Source organism: Lygodium microphyllum, chromosome 2, assembly GCF_053477565.2.
Source record: "Lygodium microphyllum isolate KBCC chromosome 2, Lygodium_microphyllum_v1.1.10, whole genome shotgun sequence".
NCBI classification, from domain to species: Eukaryota; Viridiplantae; Streptophyta; class Polypodiopsida; order Schizaeales; family Lygodiaceae; genus Lygodium; species Lygodium microphyllum.
This window is the reverse complement of record NC_141136.1, coordinates 57,193,352-57,220,978: the sequence shown is the minus strand read 5'-3', so window position 1 is coordinate 57,220,978 and position 27,627 is coordinate 57,193,352. Positions and strand designations below refer to the sequence as shown.

The following is a 27,627-nucleotide window of genomic DNA, read 5'->3' as shown; positions in this document are numbered from 1 at the left end:
TCCAGCGCGCCCTGTACCTACGTGCTGACGCCGCTCCTGCAAACGCCGCCAGCTCCTGCAGGCGCCACCTTCTCTGTACCAGTGCGCTACCTGCAGATGCTGCCAGTCCAGGCGCCGCCTCCTCTGCCCAGCGTGCCTCCTGCAGGCGCTGCCAGCCTACAGCTGCCGCCTCCTCAGGCGCCGCCAGTCCCTGCGCGCGCCCTGTTCCTGCGCGCAGACATGGCCTCAGGATCCGTGCCCGTCGTCAGTCAACTGCAATCATTCTGCAGAGGTAACATTTTGCATTTTTTATTTCAAACACAGGAGTTCGTGCAGCAGCAGGATCAGTTTTCTGCATTGGGACACGTGCTTGTGTTTGTGTGACAGAGACACATTAAATGCACATTCTCGGGTATTTGTAACAGAAATTTTGGCAGAAATTTTGGGGATTTTGACATTACAGTGTTGCTGAGCACTGTTTGCACCTTGGGAAGCATGCATTAAAGACAGTTCTTGACAGAGTACACCCTTGCACATTAATTGCAGAAGTGTGCTTGCTGCAATTTCTGGAAATTTGCAGATTTCCAGCCCTTACTGCTTTGACATTGCTCATTTGTCTTTGGAAATTTGTCATCATGGCAAATCAGGGAGGTGATGTATTTACCTATGTATCCAAGGAAGACAGATTGGATGGAAACAATTATTCGCTATCGTCATTAATGATGAAGAATGTATTAGTGGCTAAGAATTTATGGGATTATGTCAGTGGAGAGGAAACTAGACCGGGAGTTGTAGCTCCCGTTACTCCTCCTCCTCAAGGGACACGTGGACAACGGGGACCTCAGCCCGCTCCACCTCAGCCACTTCCTCCAAGAACTGCAGCTCAAAAAGCTTGGGATACACAAGATGCACAGGCTTTGTCGCTGATTGCTTTGGCAGTTCAGCGGTCCATCATTCCTCACATTCATTCAGCATCTTCTTGACGAGATGCATGGCTGACTTTGGAGCATATGTTTGCAGGAAAGAATGAGACTCGAATCTCTTTCTTGAAGAAAGAGTTAGAGACTTTGAAGATGAATGAGGGTGATTCTATGCAAGATCACTTGAATAAGATTCAGGACTTGCGGGAGCAGCTCATGAATGTAGATGAGTACTTTTCGGATGCACAGTTGATATCCACCACTTTGAATTCCTTACCTCCTTCATACTTGTCTTTTCATACTGCCTTGAACCTCACCATGAGGATTGCCGAGTACCCACTCACTTTTATTCAGCTAGTAAGTTTGCTTCTAGAAGAGGAGCAAACAAGGAAAAATAGTGGTGTGGATGCTCTGAGCAAGCTTTTGAGGCAAGACAGAAAGGCAAAAACAGCAAGGTGAAAAATGCTCCACAGAGTTCTGGTACTTCTGGCACATCACAAAATCAGACACAAGGGGGTACGCAAGCTAAAAAGCGAAAATGTCATTATTGTAAGAAGCCAGGCCACTATATCACTGAGTGCAAGAAGCGCATTGCCAAACAGAAGAAGAAGGAGTCAGGAATGTCTGTTTCTACTACTCCTTCCACTGCTAGTGAGTCCGCATCCTTTGTTCTAGACAAGGACTATTGTTTTTACACTTGCAGTTATGACATCTCTTGGGCTGATAGAGCACTTAGCTCTACAGAAGATGCTGACACTTCGTTCTTTGACAGTGGTGCTTCTAGGCATATTACATCTCGCAGAGATTTATTTGCTTCAGTTAGTGCACCTCCCGTTGGGAAATCTGTACAGCGTGCCAATACTGCATCATACCCTGTTCGTGGTACTGGGGAGATTCAGCTCACAACCATTGATGGCTCTATTCTCCGCCTGAAGGATGCTTTGTTTGTGCCTGGGATCAAGAAGAATTTGCTATCTATTTCCTCTATGGCACGTTGTGGTTTGCAGGTCACATTTGATAATGACCGTTGCATGGTTAGAGATAAAGAACGCATGACTTTGGTCTTGACAGGATCTTTGTGTCATGGTTTATATGAGTTGGATGCTCTTTCAGTAGATCAGTCGGCATACTTGACATCCACTCTTACTCCTGCTATAATACAGGTGGAGTTATGGCATGCTCGTTTGGGGCATGTAAACTTTGGCAGCTTGATACTTTTGCAGCGTACTCAGATGCTAGATGGCTTACCTCTCTTGGAGAGACCTCCTGAGCACTTATGCGAGGTATGCATTTTGGGGAAAATGCATCGTTTCTCATTTCCCCGTGATGTTGCTTTCAGAGCAACAACCAGATTGCAGTTGGTGCATTCAGATGTTTGTGGGCCTATGCAAACAATGTCATTGGGCGGTTGTTACTATTTTGTGACATTCATTAATGACTCTACACGTTTTTGCTAGGTCTACTGTTTGAAAAAGAAGTCAGAAGTGTATGATGCATTTTTGGCTTTCACTGCACTTGTTGAAAATCAATGTGGATGCAAAATTAAGACTCTCCGTTCGGACCGAGGGGGGGAATACATGTCCTCTATGCTGAATTCTTTTTTGAAGCAGAAAGGCATAGTCCATCAATACACTACTGCCTATACTACACAGCAGAATGGGGTAGTAGAGAGGAAGAATCGGTCACTCATGGAGATGGCCAGATGTATGCTGAAGGCAAAGAGCTTGTGTATGATGCATTTTTGGCTTTCACTGCACTTGTTGAAAATCAATGTGGATGCAAAATTAAGACTCTCCGTTCGGACCGAGGGGGGGAATACATGTCCTCTATGCTGAATTCTTTTTTGAAGCAGAAAGGCATAGTCCATCAATACACTACTGCCTATACTACACAGCAGAATGGGGTAGTAGAGAGGAAGAATCGGTCACTCATGGAGATGGCCAGATGTATGCTGAAGGCAAAGAGCTTGCCTCATAGTTTTTGGATGGAAGCAGTCATGTGTGCTTGCCATATTTTGAACAGATGCCCTACCAAAGCCTTAAAGACCATCACATCTTTTGAGGCTTGGAACAGCCGTAAACCTTCTGTTGGCCACTTCCGTACCTTTGGGTGTCTTGCCTATGCCCATATTCCACAGGTACTTACATAAAAGTTGGACAACAAGGCTGTTAAGTGCATTTTTATGGGATATAGTAGTGAGAGCAAAGGCTACAGACTCTATGATCCCGTTACAAAGAAGGTTTTTGTCAGCAGGGATGTTGTTTTTTATGAAAAATAAGAATTACCCTTGGCTGGTTTGGACACATATCAAGCTGCCCGTGATGTTTTTGAAGGGCTGCTGCCCATTACTTTTGGTGATTCAGCTGGAGCTTCAGAAAATGAACCTAATGTTCAGCCAGCTGCTCCCATGGAAAGTGCAGAAATTCAGCCATTGGCTGATCGGAATATTCAGCATAATGCTGAAACTGAAATTCAGCAAGAGCTTGCACACAGTCAGGAAGTTAGACAGTTACCTAGATGGTATTTGCAGACTATGCAAGATAGTCCTTTGGATGCACCCATGGCTGGTCGTACTAGAAGGCAAACTCGTTTGCATGATTCAGCACATACCATGGAGTTTGTTATGGCAACAAGTACTTTTGATAATGAAGAGCCTGAATGTTTTAAGGATGCACAACACAGTGTGCATTGGATGGCAGCAATGCAAGCTGAATTAGATTCTATCACTAAGAATCAAACTTGGGATTTGGTGTCTTTGCCATTTGGGAAGAAAGCCATTGGAACGAAATGGGTCTACAAACTGAAAAGCAAAGCAAATGGATCCATTGATAAATACAAGGCACGGCTTGTAGCTAAAGGCTACGCACAGAAAAAGGACATTGACTATGAGGAGACATTTGCTCCTACTTCCCGTATGACGACCATCAGGTCTATGATTGCTTTGGCTGCACATTATGGTTGGACAGTGCATCAGCTGGATATCAAGACTGCATTTTTACATGGGGAACTTCAAGAGGAAGTTTATGTACAGCAACCATTTGGTTTTGCAGTTGAAGGCTCAAAACATTTGGTATGCAAGCTCAAAAAGGCACTATATGGTTTGAAACAAGCTCCTAGAGCTTGGTATGCAAAAATAGATGCTTTCTTGCTTGGTCAGGGGTTTCTAAACAGCTCATCTGAGTCTACCCTTTACGTATGTAAAGAAGGGGGATCTATGCTGATTATATGTCTTTATGTTGATGACCTTTTGCTCATTGGAACACATGCTGATCGGATTTCAGCATTCAAACAAAATTTGCAGCAAACTTTTGACATGTCTGACTTGGGAATTTTGCATTACTACTTGGGCATCCAGTTCATACATGATGCTCGAGATATTGGGCTATCACAGTCAAGGTATATTGGGCAGCTTCTTGAGAAGTTTGGCTTACAGGATTGCAAGCCAGTTTATACCCCCATGGAACCTGGACTGAAACTGTCATTACATGATGACAGTGATTTGTTTGATATACATACATATGCTCCTGCAGTTGGATGTCTTATCTACCTATGCAACACTAGGCCGGACATACAGTTTGCAGTTTCAACTTTGAGCACGTATATGCATCAGCCACGTATGTCACATTGGCAAGCTGTGAAGCGTGTTTTTCGTTACTTACAGGGTACTCGATCTCTTGGGTTGCTTTATGCCAAGGGGGGACCACTGCAGTTACATGCTTACAGTGATTCTGATTGGGTTGGTGATTATGATACACGTCACTCCACTAGTGGCAATTGTTTCTTTCTTGGCTCTTCTTGCATTTCTTGGCTTAGCAAGAAACAATCCACTGTTGCCACCTCGTCATGTGAAGCTGAATACAAGGCAGCTTTCACTACCACAGTTGAATGCGTATGGCTTAGACACTTGCTAGCTGATCTGGATGTATCTGTTACGGAGCCTACTCCTTTGTTCACTAACAGTCAGAGTGCCATTGCAGTGGCACGGAACCCAGTGTTTCATGCCCGCACGAAACACATTGAGATCCATTATCACTTTGTCAGAGAGAGGCTACATGCAGGTGATATCAGCCTTGTCTATTGTCCTACCACCAGTAATGTGGCAGACATCTTCACCAAAGCTCTTCCTCGTGACGAATTTGAAGCATTTCGCGATGCTTTAAATTTGATATCCTTTGATGGCGGATGATCCTTGTACTCTTGATCACTCTTCACTCCAGGGGGGTTTGTTGGGTATTTGACTCGCGCCTCACTTACGCCTAAGCTCATATGGGAGTGTCGGGGTTCAGTAGGACACTGGGGCACTTTTTACTCTCGGTAGGAGAGGTTTTTTCCCCCAGACTTATAGTCTTATTTTCGTATGTGCTTATGTGCTTATGTTACACACTTATGGGCACTTACCGTGTTCGGGTGTGAACACCCCCTACAACCCTAAGGTTTAAGGGTTGTACTTTGTACTTTCATTTCACACTCTGTCTATTCTATTGGGTGTCGTGCTTCACTCTGTCTCTCTCACTCTCACACTGTCTACTGCACTCTCAGCTGCACCTCGATCCTCTCACCCTCTCACATGTAGCTACATCAAGAGAATCATAGCCATATTCTCCGAAGATATCATCCTCCCAAGGGACACAAGCTCGTCCCTCATATCCTCCAATTTGTTGGTGTGATCCTTCATGGAAGCAAAGTCATCAACACCGAGCATCCGAAGCTTCTTCTCCAGGGAGATCTTGTGGGCAAACATCTTCTGACAGTAAAGAGAGGAAGGCTTCTTCCACACCTCCATCGCACTCTTCAATCTGTAAACATGAACCAAGACAGAATCTTGTAAACTCATAAAGAGAAAGAATCGAGCTCGAGAGTTGAGCCAATCCCAAAGGGTTGCACGATCCATCAATGACCCATCTGCATGGTCTTCATGGGCCGCGGAATAGGGAGAGAAACAAACTCCCAAAGATCAAAAGTATCAAGAATACACTCCATCTTACACGACCATAGAGAATAGTTGGAACCATCCTATAAAGATATGTTGGGATTTGCACTGAGGAAACACATGTATGACCAAGACTAAAACACAAAGATCAGATGTTGATAAGCAAAAATCAAACCCTAAATGTGAAACGCAAAACTCAAAAACTCAAACACAAAGACAAACACAAAGAGAAAAAACTATGAAGTTAATGACGGGACGGGATACTGTGACGTGACGGGAGCTCTTTGACGCCTGACGAAGGACCCCTCTCTGACGCCTGACGAATGGACTCCCTCTCTCTGACGAATGATTCCTGACGAAAAACGCCTCTCTGCTGCCTAACGGATGACACTTGACGCTTGTACTAACTATTGATAAATGTGTCGTGAGGACCTGACGCAACCTACCTGGCGTGACGTCAGACGTGTCGTGAGGCAGACCTGTCGTGAGGCAGACCTATCGTAAGGCAGACACCTCTCTGGCGTGAGGCAGACTTGTCATACGCAGGAACATACCTAGCGTGAGACAGACCTGTCGTTAGCAATATAGTGTTGTAGAGATGTACTGAATGCGTTGAGGCAGGCATACTATATGCAATAATGTACTGACACAGCAAGGTACTAACATAAATCCAGATGCCAATGTATTGAGATTGCAATTATAATCAGATTGATATGACACGAATGTACTCAAAATGACCTGAATGCAGACCTGGGTGAATGTATTGATGCACTAGCTTGTGGACTAGGCAATGATGCATTGACTTAGATTTTGATCACGTCCTGGAGTATGCAGTAATGCACTGACTCGGGCTGCAATTTGTATTTCTGTAGTGACTGTAAATAGTGTGAAGGCATTTGGGCTCATAAAAGAGTACTAGGCTTACAAAAATTTAGTGAGGGGTTAGCGAAACCTTGGAAATTTGTAGGAATCACAAAAATTGCTCTGATTTGACAGTACAAAGTACAAGCTGAGTGGCTTTGCACACTGTGTGAGAGATGGAAAATGTAGACAAATGCAAGCATCAAACCGTGGAAAATGAATATCTGGGAGACGAATCTAATCAAGAACTAACACAACCGTCCATGGAAGCAATATTCAACACCCCTTCTAAGAACACACGGTACAAGACGTATGGCCGTAGGGTCGGTGATTGGGCCGTCTCCCCAACATCTGACAAAATAGAAAGACCTCACGCACTATGAATGAAAAGAAATACGAAGAAATTCATCTCATGATTCGCTCTGAACTACGAATTATGAGACCAAAATTGGAGAAAGAAATATGAGAGCAGGTCAAAGCCAAACTGATGGTAATTCAAAGGGCAAAAATGCAAGACATGCAGATAAAGATTAAGAATGACTTACAGACACAAATACTGTCCGAAATGCACACGCTGAAAATTGAAATGTTGAAAGTTGTAGATGCCTACAAATCTGAAATCTTAGAACTAGGGGAAGAATTGAATACATTTAAGAAAAAAGAAATGAACGTGCAAGAAGAACTACAAAAAGAGAAAGAGGCTTTGAAGGCATGTGAAAGGGAGGCTTACTCATGGCAGAAGTGGCAAAGACCACAGAAGCAGATAGAAGAAGCCAGCCCATGGATTGAGGTACTAAAAAAGAATAAGGGAACATCAATGAACAAGACTGAAGTAATAAATGCTACCTTGGAAGAAGAGGCTAGGAGACGGGCTAGGGTTTTACATGTACGTGTAGTAGGATGGGAGGAGAAGAGCAACCCATAGGAAGATGCTAAGACACTTGCTGACAAAATTGGGGCTTCAGACGTACCTATCATCAGTGCTTCGAGAGTGGGGAAAGAGGACTCTAAGTCCAAGGCTCTAATTCTTCACTTTGGGCACATAGAGAAAAGAATGGCCTCTCTCTCCAAGAGGAGAGTCCTCAAGGGTGAGAAGATTTATTTGGATGAAGACCTTACCCCAGCACAAATAGCGCATCGCAAAGAACACATACCCAAGGTATTGGAGGCTCACAAAGAGGGAAAGTGGGCTGTTTATAGGGATGGATGAGTCATCATCAATGACAAAAGGACTTCATGACGGTATGAGGCCTATGAGACACTTTGGATATCAATATGGAATTGTAAAGGAGCCCTACGCTTGGATCTGGTTACTTTGAAGATAGCTTCCGAAACATAGATATAGCAATGTAGCCGACTAGCAGACGTGCGGGGATATAGGTGAGAAAGTGCATTTCGTCTAGTAGCTAGAAAACCAAGAAGCACTAGGGGTTCTGGCGGTGTGGCCATACTATACCGGGAAGATCTCAAAGGGAGTGCAAGTAATGAAAAGAGATGATGATGCATGATATTTATGGATTAGGATACATGCAGGAAGACCACAGGATATATTCATCACTATATGCTACTTTTCTCTTGCAAATTCTACCTATGCCACACGAGATGGATCTCCCTTTGATGTACTTTACGAGAATATCATGAGATATGCTAGCATTGGGGATATATTATTAGTAGGAGATTTCAATGCATGCACTGGAGATAGACAAAGTGACTTTTATATGCATGATAATGCCATATTCAAAGAGATCGACATTAGAAGAAATAGGCCTACGCAGGCGATCCCATGATAAAGAAGTGAGTACCTATGGGACACACCTATTGACTTTGGGAAGTGCATATGGACTAGCCATCTTTAATGGTCTGCCACAATGGCCAGGATCTGATAATTTGATATGTTGAAACCACAAAGAAGGGGCAAGTACTGTGGACTACTTGATAGGCTCACTAGCATTGATACCAAACATCCAAAACTTTAAGATATCTAAGAGACCAATTGGCATAGCAGCAGATCATGCTATTTTGACACTCATGCTCTCTTGTGTACATATGAAACATGAAACACCATGCCTCCCTAAACATCCCAAATACTACTTTACAGAAGACACCTCACACATCTACAGTGATTCTCTGCAGACCAGTTTACATACATTGGACTTGAGTAGATCGTTGGAAGAATGTACAAGGGATTTAGCAGAGGCCATACATGGTTAAACCATGTATGCATTCCCACAAACCTTGCCCAGATGTAGACCCACACAATCTATTGCTCCCCAAAATAGCTGGTATGATGATGAGTGTAGAGTCACCCGAGCTTGCTTACAGAGAGAAGTGGAGCTAGGCACTCAGGCACATCGCCAAGCAAAGGCGTTCTTCAAATGCCTTGTGGGGAAGAAGAAATGAGAATACTTAGCGAAAGCAGAAGAAAAGATATATCAGTTATTTTTTGGGCGGGATAGCAAGAGCACATGGAACATGTTTCATGAAAGACAGTCCCCCCATACAGATTACAATACCAGATGCTTGGCTTGACTATGGGAGAAAGCTGTATGACCTGCCAAGACAGCCATCTATGCAGCCCCCACAAGTTTGTAGGCCAACACAGTGGTCATTCTTCCCATGGAAAATGGTTAGGGATGCAATTTATAGATTACAAAATGGGAGGGCACAGGATGAAGATGGACTAGTAGCAGAACATTTCTCATATGCTTGTGGCATATTAGCACCCATATTAGCACATATGTTCAATAGACCAGTATGTGAAGGTTTCCCTATGAGTTGGTCAAACAATACTATAATTCCGCTATTTAAACGTGGTGATCCCCTAATTCCTAGCAACTACAGGACTATCATGATCGGTCATACTTTGGCCAAGATATATGGATCTATATTGGAGCATGAACTCAGTGAGTGGGCTGAAATGCAAGGCAAGAGAGCACAAGGACAGGCAGGTTTCAGATGAGGATATACCACGTTGGACCATATTCTCACACTTAGAGCCATTATTAAGGAGGATCGAGCCCAAGACAAGAGAATCTATTGTTGCTTTGTAGACTTCCACAAAGCTTTTGATACAGTGCCTCGTATACACATCATGCAGAGATTGCAAGACTTTGGAGTACCAAAGGGTATACAATGGGGTGTCTATGCATTATACGAGGCAGTGATGGGTCATGTACAATCACGTTGGGGGCTATCAAAGAGGATTGACAGTACCATAAGAGTGAAACAAGGATGTCCACTTTCACCCATATCGTTTGCTCTGTACATAGATGAGGTGTCTGATTACATAGACTGAGGAGGAACTGGAGCCAGCCTGGCAAGGGTGTTGATACCGATATTACTGTATACAGATGATATTGTTCTCATTTCAAATTCACCGGAGGGATTGCAGTGCCATCTAGATGCTTTGCACATCTTCTGTAGAGATAAAGACCTCACAGTGAACCTTGGAAAGACCAAAACCATGGTTTTCAATACTTCAACAGCATGGGTGACTAGATCTATGTACCAGTTCACATTTGGGGAAGACATACTGGTGCATGTGAGGGAATATGTCTATTTGGGAGTCACCTTCTCTAGCCCACGTTTTTCATTCTAGAGGGACATCAGTCTAACACGTGGATACACAGCACTAGGGGCACTCGAGAGTCAATGTGCTCACATACAGTTCCAGGAGCCCTGCACCAAACTTTGGCTCTTTGACACCCTAGTCACACCTACATTACTATATGGAGCAGAGGTATGGGATTGCAGCTTGTACCACAAGCGTCTTAGCCCACTCACTGATCAGATTGGAGTAGAGAGGGATTATTATGATGGTTGGGATTGCATGGAAAGGCCATTGATCATGATGATAGCACGCATGATTAGGAGTAAGCCCTCCACCCCACATCCCATTGTCAGAGTAGAGCTAGGGGCAACAGCTATAGTTACACAGGCACTCTTCAAGGCAGTGAACTTTTGGCACAGACTATGGGAACTTCCACATCATAGATACTCTAGATTGGCACTAACCTCATCTAAACAACTAGCAACACGAGGCAAGAAGAACTGTTGGTTTTCACAAATGGCTATTTGGATGAGCCTACATGGTTTGGACATTGACCGTCTTCCACCTTTGGATTATAGCCTTGACCGCCCTACACTTTCTCTCAGCCGATCAAAGTTGAACCAGGTGATCAGAGCTGATATTTTGAGGATTGAGACAGCAAAGACATGGATCCATCCACCACTCCCTCTAGGATCGAGGATGGTGTTCTACAGGAGTCATTTCTTGTGTCTCTCTAATGATGGTTCACTATTCAGCGAGCATATATGGACACCCATCTCTCCCATAGCGTACGGGTTGCTATCGGACAGATTCGCACCTCCTCGCATAGGCTTCAAATGGAGACCTGCAGATGGACAAATACCCTAGTAGAGGATAGGACTTGCTAGCTTTGTGGTCAAGAGCATGAGACGGAGGAGCACTACATATGCAGATGCACAGTATACTGTGACATATGAGGACGATACCACTGCCTCTTTCGTGATGGATTTGGACCCCTTCGTTGCGTCATGGAGTACGAGGACTAGAGATGCCTAGATCTTTTCCTCTTGGAGCTCGAGAGGCGTCGAACTGTACTACTGCAAGACAAGAGGCCATCTCACCCAGAGAAACACACACAGAGAGCAGTGACAACAGGCCACACCACAGTTGGATTAGAGCCATTATCATGAGACACCGCAGACTAAACACCAGGCATATCAATGAAGCAGCTAGGGACTGCATCATAGCTGAGATCATGTGCAGATCTTGAGATCAGTTACAGGCCATAGTCCCCACCACACTTTTGTACATGGTTCTATCAGATCTGGTTCTCCTTTCCTTTCCTTTTCTTTTCTATCGATGGAACAACACTACACATGGTTCAACCCTAGTATAGTCCCATCGTATAGTTATTTTCAGTATTGTTTCATAGGCCACCCACTTATTTGTAATGTTATATTTACCTTACTGATGAGATGACATTAGACATGGATGTACTCAAGATTGTCTCATAGGCCACATTGGCCTTATGTACACGTTAATATATCTTTCCTTCTTTCTTTCTTTCTTTCTCTCTTTCTCTTTATGGTTGAAGACTAAAAGCATCAAGACAAGTCATAAGCCAATCACGAGTCTATGCAAGGTTCACATTCGATGAATCATCAACTCTTGCAAATCGCAATTCAATTTCATCTTGTCCTCAATTCCAAGGTAATCACACATTTATATTGTTTAATTTCAAGGGAAATTGGGACACTTGAGGCGATTTAGGGTGATTTGGAGCTATTGGGGTAATCGAGGCAATTTTGGGATAATTTAGGGCGATTTTGAGCTATCGGGGTAATCAAGGCAATTTTGGGGTATTTGGGCAATTTGGAGCATTGAGGACTATTGGGACAATCAGATGGACATTGCGGCATTTGGGAATTTGTGGCATTTTTGGCACATTGAGAGTAAATTGGGGTCATTTTGGGGCATTCATGGCATATTTGGGGCAAGTTGGGACACTTAAGACGTGTCCTTCCCCCCATTCCCATTCCTTGACCTTGGTCATTCCCCCTGTTCCAAGGGATCCACTTTTGGTTCTCGTTCTCCGTTCCAAGTAACTATGGTTCTTAGCCATTGCAACAATAGTAGTGCTAGGAGATAGAGAAGATGCGTAATGGGGTTAGGGTGGATGGGAGGGATAGGGTGGGGGGCTAGAGTACACATGGAAAGTAATCCCAGAGTTCCCACCATGCATACGAGAAGTGTGTACACTGGATTCAAATGTGGGCATGGGCGGAGTGGGTATGGAAATGGTAACCGCTAGAGGAGCCCTAGGTGGAGGGATAGAGACACATGAAGCACAGGATGAAAATCCCTGCATAGGAGTGACCCAAGGTATGTGTGACGACAATCCATAACCAGAGGATTTGGATATCCATGCATCTGAAAGGCCGTGTGGGGGGGTTGTGATTTTCTAGGGATAGTAAGGGAGATGCCCATCACAACCATCTCAGAGTGTAAGGATGTGGAAAAGTAGTGGTATGTGGAAGGTACAGTGTTAAAGGGTGTCACTCCCCCTAACGATGCACTGAGAGGTACACTGAATGGAAGGTAGGGAGATGGTGGGATGGAAAATAAGAAAGTGCTAGGAGAGGGGATGGAAGATCCAACCCCTAGTGTGCTTTGAGCGGAAGCAAAATGTAATCCTAGGTTTTGGAATGAAGATGTGAGTAGATCAGAATGTGAAGAAAATAGTAATGGGCTGGGAGAGACTTAACAACTGTGGTTTACTTGCTCAAATGATATAGATAGTAGCGTTATACTTGATGAAGGGTGTCTGCTTCAAGAGCCTCCTCTATTAAAGTTAGCATACTCAAAACCATCCAAATCCTCCACATCAAATAGGAGAAATAGAAGAGGGTTTTGGCTCATACAACTCAAAAGGGTTATACAAACCTGACATAAGGCCTCACTGTGATAAAGGAGATGGATCGCCAAACGCGTCAAATGTTGTAGTCGCTCCAATATCAGAGAGATGGCCAATTTCACCAATCGGTCTAGACAAAGTAGTAGCACTCATTGGAGATGTGTAACCTGAATATACGTGATGTGCAACTACTACTCATTTGTAAGATGACTATAAAAAAGAGAAGAAGATGGCAAAGGTGAAGATATGTTTGCCTCCTCCTTGAGACCATGATGCCTTCTCAGAGCCTCCAATAATAGAGATGCATGATAGGGGATCATAGGATCCGTAGAAGAAGGTGCCTAAGACATTATACTAAATGGAAGGTAGGGAGATGGTGGGATGGAAAATAAGAAAGTGCTAGGAGCAGAGATGGAAGATCCAACCCCTAGTGTGCTTTTAAGGTGAAGATATGTCTGCCTCGTCCTCGAGACCATGATGCCTTCTCAGAGCCTCCAATGATGGAGATGCCTAATAGGGGATCATAGGATCCGTAGAAGAAGGTGCCTAAGACATTATGAGTCAGAATGGAGTCGCATGTGAATCTCACAAAAAGACTAGCCTCCACAATCACCACAAGAGACTCTTTAGAAGAGCACCGACTCTAATACCATGTGAAGATATGCTAGGGTTTGCACTAAGGAAATACAGCATGTACAACCAAGACTAAAACACAAAGACTCGGACAGTGACACGTAAAACTCAAACCCTAAATGCAAAACACAAAACTCAAAACTCAAACACAGAGACAAATACAAAGAGAAGAAACTCTAAAGTGAATGAATGTTGTAAATGAATGTTAGAGTGCACAGAATGCCCAAGGGCAAAGGAATGAAGTGTTGGAGAGTGACCTCCACCGGAGACAAAAACCAAGTGTTGTAACCACCAATCGAAGATGAGAGAGTTTCGAATAATGAAAGGCACAAAAGGACAAGCATGCAAGAGGCACCTCGGGAATAGAAAGACACAAAGGATCAAGAGATGTGACGACATCTCTGTTGGGCCTAGGCCTTTGCCACCAATGTTTCCAATACACCATCTTCAAATAAGTCACCCAAAACTACAAAGAGATTGGGTCGACCCGCGAAGAGGAAGACAAATCTTCATCGTGGGAGGTAAAGCCGGGATACTTGCGGTTCCATGGAGTGATGACTCAACCAACAGCATCAAAGGCTAGTTGAGCTGGCGGGACGTGGTGATGACTAGCTCAACTACCACTCCAACCACCATTTGGATGGTAGTGGATCCTTAGTGAGATCAAGACATTGAGTAGAGAGCGCATAAGAGGATTTATCCTAGCAACGGGAATAAGTCCACAGGGGTTCCTATGAAGAAGAAGGCTTAGTAGGCACTGTAGACAAGACTGCTTCCTTCACTTTTCCCTTGTTTCGCCGGGCTTTCGTCCATCCCTGTGGTTCCAATTCCAAAGAAGTAACCAGCTAGTTGCCTTTGGACTAACTAGGCTAAACAATTGTCTGTTGTCGGGCAAAAGATGAAGGCAAGTTTTGGTCTCTGATTGGGTCCATATACACGGGTTGTTCCACGTAGGGGCTCTTTCAATCAGGGCATTCGGCCATGAAGGAACGCAATCAACCACACGAGAAACAATGACCAGAAAAAGTACCCCACTTGAGTCTAAACCAAAGAGGTTGCATGCCATTACAGTTGAGGTGCAACCAATTGGGCCTCTTTCTGGTGGCGTTCAACAGCATACACAATCAATTGCGATTGGTTGCCTTGAGACTTGGAGGTACCGACACATGCCCTACCACAACCATTGCATCCTTTAGAAGAGTCTAGTAAATTGCCAGGCAATACTCCACTTCCACCCCTAGTAGACATGCTTGCTTAAGCAAGCTTTGGAAATCAGCCATGGGACACCAAGAGACAATGTGCACTAAACAACTTATCAAAGAAAAGGGGTTGCTTACTAGGAAGAAGATCACGTGCCAAAGGGGAAAAAAGTACAACCTCATAGAATCTGTGTTGACCAGAGAAGATCTCTTTCACACAATCGATCTATACAATAGATGTCAACCATTGACAAATCCTAGCAAGCACGTGAATCCAACGGTGATTAAGAGAATAACGCCGCACCCATGGAATGCCGAAAAAGAGCAAAGAAACCTCCTGAGTATACATGTGTATCCAAGATCTCTTCCACCACATAGGCAGGAACAGATCGATGGTTGTGCTTCACATATTCCTCTAGAAGAGAATTTGCAAACTCGGGCAATTGTTCCGAATTAGGTTCTTGCAAGTCTTCTGAACAAGAGGCCACCTAAGCATACGAGCAAAGCAGAGAATCACCCACATTAGGGCCCTTAGGAGTAGCAAGAAATCCATCATGGAGATACTTGTGTTTGATTAATGGTTGGACAACAAGACGGATGAAGCCAGCTCACTGTTACATGGTACCATGTCTGTGTCTACAGTATCCTCTTCCACTTCCATAGCCCAAATCCGAGTAGCAACAGGCTATTCCATATTCTGCATATTCTCCATATGCTGACCGGCCATCAATTAGCAGGAGTTGTCAATAGGCCATGCTCTTCACAAGATGTCTTGCTGCCTTGCTTTGCGCAGCATAGGCCTAGCAAACAAGCAAGCAAGCAGGCTTGCAAGCCAAGCACAAAACAATCACAGGTGGCAAGGCAGTCACTACAGGATAGGCCACTGCAACTGGGCAAGGGGACTACACGTGTATAGGGAGGGACTGCATGCAAGCATAGCATGCAAGTTGGTAATGTCTAACCTACAGGTATAGGGCAGTGACAGGATGCAGGGCACAAGGCAGCAACGTGACACAGGGTGCCCCACCCCCCCCCCTCTCTCTCTCTCTCTCTCTCTCTCTCCTCGCATATATATGTGGTTATGTTTGCAAGCATGGGAAAGAATGTGAGAATGACAACACTTTGAACTTAACCAACTTGATCAACTATCACTACCAAAATTAGACGACAAAGGGAGGGAGAGAGAGAAAGAAGAGAATCGACGCCACATTGAGAGGGGAACCGGCCCCTCCCCCTTTACAGGATTTTATTGAAACAAACCATGGGCACCACATGCCTGAACTAGATACAATGGGCTGATTTGCAGCAATTCTGAAAATTAGGGTTTTGAAACCCTAATTTGTACATACTCCAAGCAGCACACTAATTTTCTTCTTTAGTGCTTGGATTGATCAAGATAAGTAGAAAGAGCTTGTTGAATGAGTGCTAGATAAGGATGTACAAAGTATGTACCTGGCTGAAATTTCAATATTAGAGCTTCCAAACCTTCTACTCTAAAAATCTCTCAAATGGTTAAGAATTTGAAATAGCTACTTAAGAAAATCTCTCAAATTTGGAGCCTTTAACATGAACACAATTTTCATTTAAATAACTTCCGAAAATAGTAGCTGCCTAAATTTTAGGAGTCATCAAATTTTGCGTTGCCTAAGTTGTATGTCTCCATTCTTGAGCAAGAGTTGAGCAGGTGGGTAAAGATGTGGAACCTTAGACCATAGGGACAAACCAACTTTAGGAGAAGCTTCTCTACATTGGACCACATCCTCACACTCTAAGCGATCATTGAGGAGGGCAAAGCCCAACATCAACAAATCTACTATTACGACAAAGACTCAAACAAAAACAAGCAAAACTCAAATCCTAAACGTAAAATGCAAAACACAAAAACTCAAAACTCAAGCATAGAGACAAACACAAAGAGAAGAAACTCTGAAGTGAATGAATGTAAGAGTGTATAGAATGCCCAAGGGTAGAGCAACGCAGTGTCAAACACTAACGTCCACCGGAGACGGATCCCAAGTGAGGTAACCACTAGTCGGAGATGAGAGAGTGTTGAATAATGAAGGGGAGTAGGTTGATCACCAAAATACAGCAGTCGGAGGCTGAAATCTAGTAAATGTAGCAGTGTATTACCAAAAGGGAGGCTAAAAACTGATTACCCGAGGCAAAGAATTGAGTTTGGGATTTTGGCTCCAACTGAAGAACTAAGTTTTCTTTTGAGAACTTACCTTCTATTCTTGAGACAAGTTGCAACCCCATGCTTTCAATTCAAAGAAGTGGAAACCACAGCGCCATATGAAGATAACGACAAGGAAGAGGATGTGTTGCTGCGGGCTTGGTTGTGCAGGTGAGTATAGCACAATAGCTGATGTTCTATCTCATAGAAGGTTGGCAATCAAAGCCATGAAACAACTTGTTGCACAAATGAAAGTAAATGGGCAGCAGCTTGTTTAAGAATTAAGTGACCTAATAACAACACAAAGAGATATTCTTTGGGACTCTATCTGTAATGTAGTTGCTGACATTTGAAATTTGAATTTATAAAAGGTCGGCAGTCAGGTAACGAAATAACTTGTTGCATTAAATGAAAGTAAATGGGTGGCAACTTGTTTAAGAATACAGTGACTTGATCAAGCAGTAAAGGCAAAAATGGCCAGTAAGCATCTATATTCAGCCAACATTTGAAGTGGTGCCATCTTGATGAGGCTACTTATCCAGTGTTTAATGATAGTTTGGAGGATTCATCGATTGCAAAGTATTCTGTTTCCAAATGGGGGATCGTATGTTTAGATGTCTTTCCACTTGAGTCTTTTTAGGACATTGGAGGATTATCTAACGTTATTGAGGACAAGACACTTGAGGTTATTGTAGTCAAGGACACTTCGATCTCACAAGGAGACATTCAAACTCCACAAGGAGGCATTTTTTTCCTAGAGAAGGACATGGGCCCCCGTGCCTTTTATATGTGCTCGGGTGTGAACACACCCTTAGCACACTTGTACATTCATATATATATCTATCTAAAAAACATAAAGACATACACTCGTCATTGTACCCACAAATCGTGCTCACTCTCCTCACTACTCTACACTCTCTCTCGCTCTCTCTGCTACTAACAAGCACTGCGTGTCTCGATCCCCACACCTCACAGCTCAACAAACTGGTATCAGAGCGGCAAAGAGTGCACGCTTCTCGAGACGAAGCAGACGGTAGGTGTTGCAAGAGTCCCAAGTGGGCTCGACAAGAAGCAGTCGACAGGTGCAGGAGGAGTGCAAGCAGGTGTTAGCAAACGGTGGTTAACTGGACAAAACAGTGGTTAGCTAGATGAAGGCCAGTTGCCATCACACGATAATCCACTGGAGAGTAGGCGACGTGATGGGCTGGTGACTGGCTGCAAGGCACGTGACGCGGCTAGAGGCAACAGTGCTCCGTGATGGGGCGCTGCTGCGAGACGGGCGACTGCACGACGACCAACAATGCGCTGACGAAGGGACCACGGCGCACAACGGATGGGAGGCTTCAGCGGGTCGTCACGTCACGAACCTGACGGGTGAACGAACCCACATCAGGTCACGCAGAATTTTTTTTTTTCTTTCAAAAAAATCAGCTTCTACCTCTCTTTCTTGACGGGGTTTCACATGTGGAAGCACAAAGTGTAGATTTGAGCAATCTTGGTCCGAAATTTTGGGGCTTTTCCCAGATTTGGGAATTGTGATACAGAGCAAGACCATTTGTCTCAAAAAATGCAGGAATTTGTGACATTTTGCCTCCGACATTTGGGGCTTTTCATGTACATGCAAAAATTGGTCTGAAATTTACCCAATTTCTTGACATTGATGCACATTGGACCCCATCAATTCGGAGCTTTTGCTGTCTGGGTAAAATTTGTGCGCCATTTGGTCATTTTATATACATGCGGGTTTATTTCCATGCAATTTGAACATCTAGCACTTGGAAAATTTTGGGGGTATTGCTGAAATTGCTCTATTTTGGCAAAATTGGCCTATTCTATGCATATCAGAGACAATGCAGATGTATGATTGATGCTTTGAGCACAAAAATTTTAGGGCTTTTGACCGTGTATGTCAAATTTTGTGCCCATGGGTGCATGTACAACAAAAATTGCAGCTAAAATTTGGGACTTCTCATACAATGTGATGTATTTCTCCCTGAAATAGCTGTAATCAATTGTGGAGTGTTGTAGCACAAGGTTTAGTGCTTCTGAAAATTTATCTGCAGATCTGAAATTTCTGCTTCTACGTGGTTATTTATTGTTGGTTGGTACTTGTTTATACCTTGGTCACTTGTGTGACAGTTTGGGCCTACATTTGCTGAATTTTCTAGTCACATTTGAACTGAAAATCATGGTTGGCAGCACTGACAGCGGTAACCTCATGCACATCAAGACGCTTGAAGGAGCACATAACTTTGCAGTCTGGCAAAAACAATGCTACAATATCCTGTTGCAGAAGAAGCAAGCAAAGCCGATTAAGACCAAAGGAGTAAAGCCCGCAGATATGGAACAGGAAGATTGGGATGAGTTAAATGAGCTTGCATGCTCAACCATCGAGCTATCGATTTCTGATGCCTTGTTGTTTAACATTGAAGGTTTGGATTCTGCCTATGCTATTTGGACTCGACTGGAAGAACTGCATGCACAAAAGAGTGTCGTAAGCAAAGTGTATTGACCGAAAAAGCTTATGGATCTGTGTATGAAAGAGGATACAGCAATGTCTACTCAATTGAGTGAGTTTAACTCCATTTTCAGCCAGTTGGTTGCCTTGAAGTTCTTGATTGATGAAGAATTCAAGGCTACGTTCTTGCTTTGCACTCTGCCAGAGAGTTGGGATACATTCAGGAGTGCTATGAGCAATTCTAATGCGATTCTTTTGTATGCTGATGTAGAGAGTGCTCTACTCATGGAAGAAATGAATCGGTAGAACAATGCATCCAGCAAGTTTTCCACTGCTTTGCATACTACGGGCAGATCACAGCAGAAAGGCAAATCTGATAGCAAGGGATGCACTAAATCACGTGGCAAGGATGTTGAATGCCATCATTGTGGCAAGAAGGGTCACTTTACACGTGACTGCAACAAATAGAAGAAAGAAAAAGGAAAGGGCAAGAAGACATATGATAGCAAGGAAGAGAAAAAAGAGAATCGGTCCAAGAAGAGCAGTGTCAAAATTGAAGAGGTGAATGTAGTTACTCATGACAGTGATAGTGGGAATAACATACTATTGGTCTCTTCACACTTTAGTGCACATGCTTTACTTGCAGATACAGATGATGACATGCATACTTGGATTCTCGATTCAAGTGCTTCCTTTCATGTCACCCCTCATCGTGAGTGGTTCTCTAACTATACAAGGGGTCAACATGGCATTGTCCATCTTAGGGACAACTATGCATGTGACATTGCAGGTATTGGCAGTGTGCAGTTGCAGTTTCAGCATGGTTCTATCTTCACACTTCAACATATACGACAGGTACCTTAGCTCAAGAAGAGCTCGATTAGCATAGGGCAGCTAGATGACGATGGATTTCATACCACCTTTAGTGATGGGAAATGGAAGATCTGTAAGGGATCTAGAGTGATTGCTAGAGGTTGTAAAAGTGATACCTTGTATCCTCTCCATGTATCTAGTGTGAGTGATCATGTTGTTGCCGTAACCAAGCAGCCAAGTGTTTCTTTGTGGCATGGCACGTTGGGACACATGAGTCAAACTGGAATGAAAGTACTTTCTCATTTGGGTTACTTGCCTTGTCTTTGTTATGCTAATTTTGAGCATTGTGATCATTGTGTTTATGGTAAACACGCGCAGACGTCTCATAACAAGTCTCTTTCGCTGAAATCTTCTCCTCTAGAGTTAGTACATTCCGATGTATGTCACGTACTAGGGTTATCTTTAGGGAGAAAGAAATGCTTTGTCACCTTTGTCGATGACGCTACACGGAAGGTATGGGTTTACCCTATTCGTAGCAAGAATGAAGTGCTTCACAAGTTTAAAAATTTCTTGGCATTGGTTGAAAATCAAATTGATAAAACACTTAAGTGTCTTCACTCTGACAATGGTGGGGAATATGTATCCAAGGCCTTTCAAGCATTTTGTGACAGCAAAGGGATAAAGAGAGAGCTCCACTGCCCCTCATAATCCACCCCAAAATGGAGTTGCAAAGCATATGAATCGGTTCATACAGGATAAGGTCCGTACGATGCTGTCTCATGCTGCATTACCCCATGGTTTTTGGGCAAAGGATGTTATGACAGTTATACACTTGATTAATCGATCACCAAACAAGTCTTTCGGGAGGGGATTTTCCCAAGAAGCGTGGTCAAGCAAGCTACCTTTGTATGCACACTTGAAAGTGTTTGGCTGCGAAGCATTTGTGCACATTCGTAAAGAAAAACGCAGCAAACTTGAGCCAAAGTCTTGTAAATGCATTTTCCTAGGATATGGTGACGAGGATAAAATGGAATATAGATTATGGGATTCTGAGAAAAGAAAAGTAGTATGCACAATTGATATTATCTTCCGCGAAGATCGCATGCAAAAACAGCCTGAAAAGACTAAGAAAGTCCGTAGGGCTGTATTCTGGGAAGAAATACCTTTTGGATAGCAAAATGTGCCTACTGTACAGTAGCAAATACCTACTGTAAATGAACCTGTAAATGCAAAAAATAATGTTGGAAATGATCAGCCAACTATTGGCCATAATGATGAGCCACTAGATGTGCAGGAACAACCACGACAACAAGCTGTTAATGCTGATTTGCAAGCTAAAAATACTCAACAGCCAACAAACAATGATCATTGGGTTAGGAGATCGTCTAGGGCTACTAGACAACCTGATAGATTCATTCCTTGTACAAACAGTGTGGCTGATTATGTCATGTTGACAAACTGTGGTGAACTGTCTTGCTTCAAGGAAGCAATGGACAGACACGACATCAAAAAATGGTATAAAGCCATGTTGTTAGAGATGGAATCTCTTGAGAAAAATGGCACTCGAAACTTGGTGCAGTTGCCTAAAGGGCAAAAAACCCTTCCATGTAAATGGGTTTACAAGATGAAGGTCGCTTCTGGTTCCTCGCCAAAGTACAAAGTAAGATAGATTGCGAAGGGGTACAAGCAAGAACACGGAGTTGACTTTGATGAGATCTTCTCTCCTCTAGTCAAGATGACTACATTGAGAACCATTTTGGGCTTGGTTGCAGCTGAAGGTATGGAGCTCATACAGATGGATGTAAAGGGTGCATTCTTACATGGTGATCTGCATGAAGACATATATATGCAGCACCATTTATGCAATCTCAAGGTTTTCATAGAAGTCAAGTGGATCACTGCTTGTACACCAAGAAGGCAGCAGATGGCAGCCTGATTATCTTGGTTTTGTATGTAGATAAAATGCTGATTGCTAATAGGGATATTCATGCCTTGGACTCACTCAAGCAAAGTCTTCATGGTAGCTTTGACATGAAGGATCTTGGTGATGCAAATCACATTCTTGGCATGTGAATACTCAGAGATAGGTCGAAAGGATTACTCTATCTATCTCAACAAGAGTATATCTCTAAGGTTTTGCAACGTTTCAATATGGAGGGGGGAAAACAATTGGGGTTCCATTGCCTCCATATGTGAAACTCGGTGCACAAGACAGTCCTACATCTAATGATCAGAAGGCAGAAATGGCCAAGATATCATATGCTTTAGCTGTTGGCAATTTGATGTATGCTATGGTTGCTACACGTCCTGGCATTGCCTTTGTAGTGGGAGTGGTTAGCAGATACATGGCAAACCTTGGTAAAAAGCATTGGGAAGCAATGAAATGTATTATGAGATACCTCAAAGGCACAAAGGATTTGTGCATCTGCTTTGGAAAGCAGAAGACATCTGTCGTTGACTTTACGGATACAGACTATGCTAGTCATGCAGACTGCAGAAAGTCCACTTCTAGGTATATGTTTACCTTCACAAGAGGAGCAGTCTCTTGGATCTTCAAGCTACAAAAGTGTGTTGCATTGTCTACTATAGAGGCAGAGTATGTGGCTGCCACTGAGGCATGCAAGGAGACTTTATGGCTTTCACGTCTGGTGGAGAGCTTGGCATTACACAGTTACCTGTTCTCCATTGTGATAGTCAAAGTACTATCATGCTAGCACGGAATCCCGTCTTTCATGCAAAGACGAAGCACATACAAGTGAAGTATCACTTCATTAGAGATATACTTGATAGCAAGAGCATTGAGCTTGTCAAAGTGCATATTGATGATAATCCTACAGACCTTCTCACGAAGCGTCTTCTAGCAGAGCGGTTTGCTCATTGCCGATAGATGATGGGAGTTGGATAGATATATGTATTTCAGCTTTGTACATACCTAGACTTAGCTTATTCTTTTCTCCTCTTAAGGCACATTCCCCCTTAGCACACTTGTACATTCATATATATATCTATCTAAAAAACCTAAAGAGGTACACTCGTCATTGTACCCACAAGTCGTGCCCACTCCCCTCGCTACTCTACACTCTCTCTGCTGTGCTAGCATAGTTACAGAAAATGGCCGAAACGGCCCCCCGGTACATGGAATCGCCGTCCCCGGCACAAATCCGTCGTGGACCGCATCCCGAATTGGTGGAACGTTTCTTGTCTGAAACGGGACAGGGAACGCCACGTGGCACCACTTACCCGCAGCCGTCTGCCCGCTGATCCCGCCTGGATGATCTGCAACCGCGTCCTCCTCCCGCTCCAAATCGTCTGCCCAATGCCACTGCTCCCGCTCCAGATCGCCTGCGCGCCCCAGTTCCGTGCTGCGCTACAGCTTGTGCCAAACCCCAGCTGCCAGCGGCCATCCCCCGTCTCCTCCCACCTCCAACCTCTTCCTTCTCTTCCTTCTTCTTCATTCTCTTCCTTCTACCTTCTCTTCACTTCTCCCTTCTCTTCTTTCTTCTTCCTTGAACCTTCTCCTTTCTCTTCCTTCTTCTCCTCTTCTCTTGAGTCTTCCTTCTTCTCCAAGTTCCAAGTTTTCCTCTTTTCTTCTTCTTCTCCCTTCTCTCCTTTTCCCTTCTCTCTTGACTCTTGAGTGAGCCTTGACTCTTGAGCCTTCTCCCTTCTCTCGAGCCTTCAATTTCCAGCCTGAAATGGCTTCATCTTCCTGCCCCGCTCATCGGGTTGGTGATCAAGGAAGAAGGTCCGATGATTGGTCATGGTGGGAAGAAGTAAATGTTGACCGCCCATTGAGTGGTGGAGGATCTCGACCATGGACTTGCAAGCTTTGCCCATACAAGCGAACTAGTGGAGCAAACAAGGTAATCCATTAAGCCGAGCATTTGTATTTCAAATTTTTATTGATTTTAATTTTTCAAAGTTACTTAAATATTAGAATATGGAATACCAATTGCACTTGTTCCATTTTAATATTTATGCATAATCAGGTCCGAGCTCATCTCCTACATGAGCCAAATTCAAAGATACAGTTTTGTCCGAATGTGACCTTGGAGAAGCAAAGGGAGCTTCGTGACCGTGTAGCAAGTCAACAAGCTTATCTTGCATCTAGACCACAACGTGTTGCAATTGACCCTGCAGCTTTTGTGACACCATCCCCATCAGATGTATCTAGAGCAGGGTCAGTATCAAGAAGTGCTACCTCCACACCTACTGTAGACATTGCATCGGCCATGGCATCAACAGCGCCACATGTTGCATGTAGACAGGGCACACTTGATGCTAGTTGGGATCCCAAGAAGAAGGAAGAGGTGGATACATCAGTGGCACGCTTTCTTTATCATGACCACATTCAATTTCGTGCAACCAGGTCAGAGTATTTTTAAATTGATGTGCAAGAAGATTGATGAGTATGGCCCTTCGTGAGTATGGCCCTACGTACGTACCTCCATCATCAGAGACCTTACGCACCACTTTGCTCAACAAGGAAAAGCGCCTTGTTGAGCAAGTAGCAGTGACTAGAAAGAGCATGTGGGCTAAAAATGGAGTTTCCTTGATTGCTGATGGTTGGAGTGATACACGCAAGCGATCCATTCATGGTATGGTTGCTTATTCTCGTGGAAAAATGTATTTTATATCTTCACATGATGCATCGGAGATAGGAAAGTCAGCATATGTACTTGCAGCAGAGTGGGTTGCAGGTGTTGAGCTTATCGGCCCAGAGCATGTTGTGGGATTTGTTGCAAATGGAGAGCCCGCAAATAGGACAGCAGGTGCTATTATCCAAGGATATGGACAATATAACTCTTATGAGATCTTGGATCATGATGGTGACTAAATCTATGCTTAAAACATCTAAGAAGTTAACTTCACCTCATGGAATGCTAAAGGCCTATGTTTAGAAAGCCTGAAGGTAGCTTGGAGAAGGTTGTTAAGGGCCAAGAAACCTAATGCATTTTCCAAGCAAGGGCTAAAGCTTGCTATTGAATACATCCAAGCACTAGACCTTCCTAGCTATGTGTGTTTTTACTCTTCTTCAAGCAGAGGAAAGGGAGGAGTGATCCTATTGATAGAGGAGGAGTTCAATCCCATGCTAAAATGGGAGAAAGGAGAGGTTGTTTTTGCTCCTCCCATGAAATAAAACAAAATGGTAGTTGTCGTGTGGTCAATATATTGACCTCTTTCATCCATGAGTAGATTAGGGCTTTGGGAAACTTTGAAGGACAAATTTCACAAGTAAGTGGTATCAGAGCATTGGTCTTTGATCCATTTTTTCCTTCTATTTTCAATCCTATTTTTCCCATCAAAAAATCAATTTCAGACAAGTACTGGACAAGACAATGACTAGTGGAGGGTTACAGACCATCTACAATTAGTAAGAGACTACATCTGGAGATCTCCAAGGCCAGATATGGTGGAGGATGGCTAAAGTAGCAAGTCGTCGTTAAATTTCATGCAAAATTGGAGGTAGCTAAGGTAAAGGAGAGTTAATCAGGCTTAGTTTGGGGTTAAACTGTGGTTACTTATCACAGTTTCATATTGTATGACTCATTGCTTGAACACCCTACTAAAGGATATTGGTAACCTGTCATGGATTGCACCTATCATAGAGCAAGGAGCTCAAATGGTTAGCTTTGTTTTAAATCATCAGTTTCTTCGCCATCACTTCTCTTTGCGGTCGAAGAAGACACTTTTAAAATACTCTGATACTAGATTTGCCTTTAACTTCTTGATGCTAGGCAAGTTAAGAGAATGCAATAGTGCCTTAAGGCAGTTATTTCTTAGTGATGAGTTTACCTCATCAACATTAGCAGATACTCCTACAGGTATCTTATGCTTGGAGAAAGCAAATAACTCCACTTTTTGGGATGATGTAAAGCGGATAGATGCTATGATATCACCTATTGTACATTTATTGAGGGTTATGGATGCTATGCAACCTTGCATTAGCAAGGTATATGAGGCTATGGATAGGCTGAATGAAAAGTTGCAGAAGTTGGCACCAAATGATTAGGCGTATGAGGAGATACGCCATTTAGTTATGACGAGGTGGAACTCCTATAGCTCACCCATGCATGCAGCTACATTTGTTGTGGATCTTGAGTTCCAGGGCAAGGGTCAGGAGAATGACACTGAGGTTATGGATGCATGGAGATTTATATTGTCTCGTCTAGTGCTTGATCATAACACTAGACGAAAGATCAGAGATCAGCTTTCATGTTATAGGACCTTTCGGCGTTCTTTTGGTTATGGGGATACACAGGAGGATCGTTGTAAGATTGGGGCAACTTTGTGGTGGGAGGACTATGGTTCGGATGGTCCTGAGTTGTAGCAACTAGCCATTCGTATTTTGAGTCAGTCAGTTAGCTCCTCTTGTTTGGAGCAATTGTGGAGTACATACGCTCACATTGCTTCAAAGAAGAGGAACCGTCTTGGTGTGGAGAGGACAAACGATCTAGTATTCGTTAGTGCTAATTTGAGGATGTTATGTAGCAGTATGACAACAAAGCCCGATCCATTCACAAAGTGGGAGATGTAGCAAGAAGAGGAGACACATGCTGATATTGAGGGAGATTCAGCAATTCATGGTACACATGATGATGAGGCTAGCACTTCAAGAGTAGCTAGAGCAGCCTCAGATCATGATCATGATCTTTGATTTAGTTTACTTATCATGAGTCTCATGATACATGACATATTTACATTGTATATGATATTATGATCATTGATGACAGTGTGACACTTGGACTGTTGATAGTTGTGCCATGCCAATATTATATTTGTACTTGAGTCTTGCAGTTGCCCTTTGGGCTATTTTGGCATGCCGCATTTTGCTTCAGTCTAGAGATTAGACTTTATATTTGTAGTCTTTTTTGGAGCAATGAGCATGTTCTTTCAAAGATTAGACTTCAATTTCATATTTGTAATCTTTTGAAGTTTTTTGGCAATGGGACCATAGGCATGTTCTTTTAGCTTAGACTTTAAAGTTTAGTTCATTGTTCATTGTTTTATTATTTATGGCATATGTATTATGGATTTTATTATTTATAATTGAATAGCTTACCTCTTGAGCCTTGTAAGTTGCAATTCAATTTCCAATGAGTAGTTTTAGAATGATGCATGATATCTTAAAGTTAAAACTTAAAATGATTTGTCCTTGTGGATTATATACCTTGGTTTTAAGTTTTAACACTCCAGAGTCCATATGGATTATGAGTGAAA

The 27,627-nt window shown here is 43.3% G+C and overlaps 1 protein-coding gene across 6 annotated transcripts in view; it reads right to left on the bottom strand.

The window, feature by feature from the left end:
• The window catches only part of LOC148039767 (thiamine biosynthetic bifunctional enzyme BTH1, chloroplastic-like), a 154,646-nt gene that overhangs the window by 61,788 nt on the left and 65,231 nt on the right, over window positions 1-27,627 (bottom strand). The gene's annotated exons all lie outside the window — the stretch shown is intronic.